The 4,742-nt window shown below is 36.6% G+C and overlaps 1 pseudogene; it reads left to right on the top strand.

Moving 5' to 3' along the window:
• Positions 1-3,836: 3,836 nt before the first annotated feature.
• LOC150065715 (costars family protein ABRACL pseudogene) lies at positions 3,837-4,083 on the top strand (annotated as a pseudogene).
• Positions 4,084-4,742: the final 659 nt, after the last annotated feature.

Below are 4,742 nucleotides of genomic sequence, written 5' to 3'. Positions count from 1 at the left end.
TTGGCTTGCTTGCTCAGCTGTCACTGTATCATCTGAAGTACATCTTCAACACTGACTTTTAAAACATTATTTTATAGGTAGAGTCTAGTGGGCTTTTCTTCCTGGGCTGCTTTGGACCACAGTCTTCCAGACTTCAGCTTCCTAAAACAGGGTTACTTGAGTGAACATCAGGAATAAGCCTTCTTCATTATGTTTAATTTGTCATAAGGAAAATGCTATCTTTGCTAATGTCAGAAGGCCTGTGTGGAAGAATGATTACTATTAACCCTTGTTTACCCTGGAAAATTCAGTCACATTCAATAGTTGTAAGTTAGGATGAAGAAAAATACATATAAGCTGCCTGGCTATTTTAAGGGTATAAAAATTGAACTTGCCTTGTGAAATAACGTTCTTCATTTAGAAAGTTCAAGCAGAACTATTGATCAGAAATATTATAGACAACATTTCTTTTTTTAGGTGAGTTCACAGGGCTGGAAAAATTTTAAAATATTAAAATAAAAAACAACCTTTTGGATTCCAATATATATTATTCCAATACATATAGTAGAATCACTAGCATAATAGACATTATTAGGTTTTGAATAAGAAAAGCTATCATCAGTTCCTAGCTCTTTATTAAGAGTATGGCCTTGAATAAATCATGTAAGCTCACTGAGCCTTTAATCTGTACAATGGTAGTAATGGCATCTACCTACTAGGAAAGGAAGACAAAACTAGAGAAGACATAGACAGACCAGGGTATAATCTTTCCATTATCTCTGTGGTTTCCAGAATATTTATTTCCTAAACCCATTTTTCTAAACTCTAGAAAGAGACAGGAAGCAAGCAATGCAGAAAGCACATATCTCTGAGACGCATTTGACATTAAAGCCTGCTTCACATTACCAGATGGTTTCTCCTATTTCTCATCCTATTTTGTTAGGTTAAAATTGTCAAAATCATGGCAAGCAGATTCCTTATACCATTAATTCAGTTGTCAGTTACTAAACAAACCAATAGACAGGGAACAGCACATCAAGCATGCAATTCACATACAATTGCAGAGCCTGATGGGAAGCAAATATAATATCCCATCCCTAATAAAATTTGGAAAGAAAAAATATCTGTAGCCCACAAGTAGCAAGCAGAATAACGAACTAAGATTGTCAAGTGTATCTTTTTGATAGCCCATCTTTCTGAAGTTTAGCATTTATCTTATTCTTGCTTTCATTGTCTTCCTGGGAAAGAATGGTGCAGCAGGGGAAGCATCATGCATAATTACTTTACAATTGTCTTTTTGTAGGAAATACATTAATATGTATTATATTACTGTGGTTCTCAAAGTGAAGATGAAATTTATACCTGCTTTCTTCCTTTTTATAAGACTAAACTTTTACAGGTCCTTTCTCCTTTCATATTTACACAAATAGTTAAGGCAAAACTCATGAGGCCCCAGAAAATTTTATGGGAATATTTTTTGTAGATTAAAATAAGAAACATATATACAAAAGAACATACAACATCATGGAAAGAGTTATTTTTTTAATTTTATTGTCCAGATAATGTATAGAGGGGTTAGAGTTACATTCATCAGATAATAGGTACATTAATTCTTGAAACTTGATATCCCTTCTCAGGTTTTCATTCCCCTTTCCCATCCCCCCCGCCAATCATCTTGTTTTCTTCCTTCTTTTTCCTATTTCAAATAAACAAATAAACATATATACTATATATCAGGTAACAAAGTCAGATACAGTAACTACATGAGATTAGCCATAAGTGGAAAAAAATAGAAAAAAATAATTTCACATAGTACATTAAGAGCAACAATCACAAAGGGACAGAGTTATTTTTATGTCCTCTTTTCATTGAAGGCTGCATCCTAGAAAATTCAGTGTAATGTTGGGAACATTTTTTTTTTGAGAAGGCCACCTGGTCAAATTCTACTGAATTCCCTAGACAGACTGATGGGATGTTGACAAAAAACACTGAGTATCACTGAAACTTACTGGGAAGTAGACACCACCAATTGTCATCAATGATGACTGGGCACATCAGCTATAAGAGCAGTACACATTATGATCAGAAGGACAAGTCTTTTAGATTTTCCATCCAGCATAGTCTGCTAACCATCAGCCTTTAATATGCTAGCTTTCAAAAGAGAAATGTTTTGGCTCCATCCCCAATCAATAAAGCAGACTGTTAAAATAGGTATTTCAGGAAGATTATTGTATTAATAGCTGGTATAAAGATGACCAATGGCTTTCATCTGTGGAAAATTAGTTGATTGCAATAAGTTAAACAACTGCATGGAATTCTGGGCACTGAGAAATAGAAGAAATGTAGAGCTAAAATCAGAATGTGGAGTGCAAGTGTCTCCATGTGCAGTCAAGTATTAACTTTATCAAAGATGAGAGTTGTAGATCTTGTTCTCATTTTCTGGAATACTGTCTTTTGGATTAGAATTTCCTGCTGAACAAGAGCACATTTATTTACCTGGATACCCTGGATCATACCACATAGTCTGTGCTAGTAATGTGCATGATGGTTGGAGCATTATATCATCTGGTATTAACGTGACCTCTGGAAGGTTGAGGAAAGACCAGTGAAACGTTGACATGTAACTGTTCACTCCAAGAAACATTCTAGATAGCAAAACTTAAATTACCTTGTATAATTTGACAATACTTCATTTAAATTATTTGATGGAAGAAATAGGCACCTTCCCTCTCCTGAGAGGTAATAAGTAGAAACTCTCAATCTACTTTCTCCCTGATCTAAGACATATACATTTTACCATTGCCACTTTATTCTGCATTCTTTTACTGTGATAAACTGTAACTGGTCCTGATATGGTACTGTACAACCTTAGCCCAAGCTACTTCAGAGACAGAGATAGAAGATAATGGTTTGAAGCAACCTGGACAATATTAGCATGAGATCTTACATGAGAAAAAAATCTAGAACATGACTAGAAAGTGCAAGGTGTGTTTAATAGACCCTGTTCCCCCAGACAACCACTACCACAATAAATTCAGAAAGCATAACTGTATGTACTAGAGCCCAAGTTCATTGGTGTTAATGACCTCCAAAACTCAAGTGATGTATTTGCTGTTTATTAGTAGGCAAAAAATAATCCTAAAAGGCAACAGCCTAAAATGATACAACAGTACCAATTATGTGATAGTTCGTTTTGGTCTGACATCTCATTTTGGGATTTCTGTTTAAAATCTCTTGTAAGACTACAACCAAAATATATGAGGAAAGTATTCTCATTTGAAAGTTCAAACATTTCCAGGTTTACTCATGTGGTTCTAGGTAGGATTTAGGGACTTGATTTCTTACTGGACATTGATTAGAGTCCATTATAGACTGATGTCATGAATATCTCCATGGCCCTTACTTAGTTTTATCACTGAAAAGTTATGAGATGAGCCATATGAAAATCATATGGCTTTGGGTCCCCCATCCACAGCCTTTCTCCTGGCCCTGGCCACTTCCTCCCCAGTGCCTTGAAGGAAACCTGGGTGCACAGGGAAAAGGCCTGGCTCTTCATTGGGAAATGACCCAGGAAGCAGAGGGGAATCTGGGAAGGGAGCCTTTCTGGCTTTGTTTTTGTTTTTGTTTTTTTCTTTTCCAGTTGTGGCTTGAGCTCAGAGCCTGAGCACTGTCCTTGGACTTTCTCAAAGCTAGAGCTCTACCACTTGAGCCTCAGCACCATTTCTGGCTTTTTTTCTATGTATGTGGTACCAAGGAATCGAACCTGGGTCTTCATGCACGCTAGGCAAGCACTCTACCACTAGGCCAAACTCCCGGCCCCTTTCTGGCTTTGTTAATAGATCTGCTTGAAGGCAGCAATGAATGTGGATCATGAAGTTAACCTCTTAGTGGAGGAAATTCACCGTTTGGACTCAAAAAAATGCTGATGGACAGTTAAGTGTGAAATCTGGAGTCCTCTTCTGGGATGACAGATGTGCCAACCACTTTGAAGCATTGATGGGAACTCTCAAAGCTGCAAAAGGAGGGAAGATTGTTGCCTACCCAGGAGAGCTCCTTTTACAAGGTGTTCATGAGGATGTCGACATTATATTGCTGCAAGGTTAAGGTGTTTCCATAGCTTTGGGTATTGCTGAGTTTTTTTGTTTGTTTTTATTTTTTAATTTTGTTGTCTGGTAAACTGGAATAGTAAGTCAAAGGACCAACATCATGTATTTTTATAGAATTTTGAAAACAGAATGGGACTCGATTTAGTCTTTTTTTATATCTTGAAAAGTGTGATGTTTTACACAGTAAAATAAACAAGTCCTATTATTTTTCTCAGCAAAAATTGATTGGAAGATGCACTCAGTGAAGCTTTTCTTTTTTTTTTTTTTGAGTGGTATGGCAGATCTGTGGCTAGAACTCAGCCTGAGCCTCTTTGTGCTCAAATCTAGTGTTCTACCACTTGAGTCACACTGCCACTTCCAGCTTTTTCTGAGTAATTCATTAGGATAAGGAGCGTCATGAACTTTCTTGCCCGGGATGGCTTTGACCTGGGATCCTCAGATCTTAGCCTCCAGAGTAGCTATGATTACAGGCATGAGCCACTGGCACCAGGCTGAAGCTTTTTAATTTTACTTGAAGAAATATGGAAGCATTTGCTTCATAAATCATTCTTAGTTTTTCAAAAAGATTCCTGACATTCTGTCAAAGCAAAGAAACAACTGAAGAGCAAACCTCACAAGGAATATTATAATGTTCACATAATAAAAACATGGAACTGT

The sequence above is a fragment of the Megascapheus bottae genome, chromosome 3, assembly GCF_031878675.1.
Source record: "Megascapheus bottae isolate mThoBot1 chromosome 3, mThoBot2.hap1, whole genome shotgun sequence".
In the NCBI taxonomy this organism is placed as follows: Eukaryota; Metazoa; Chordata; class Mammalia; order Rodentia; family Geomyidae; genus Megascapheus; species Megascapheus bottae.
Note: the sequence above shows the minus strand (reverse complement) of the source record. Positions and strands in the feature narration are given on the sequence as shown.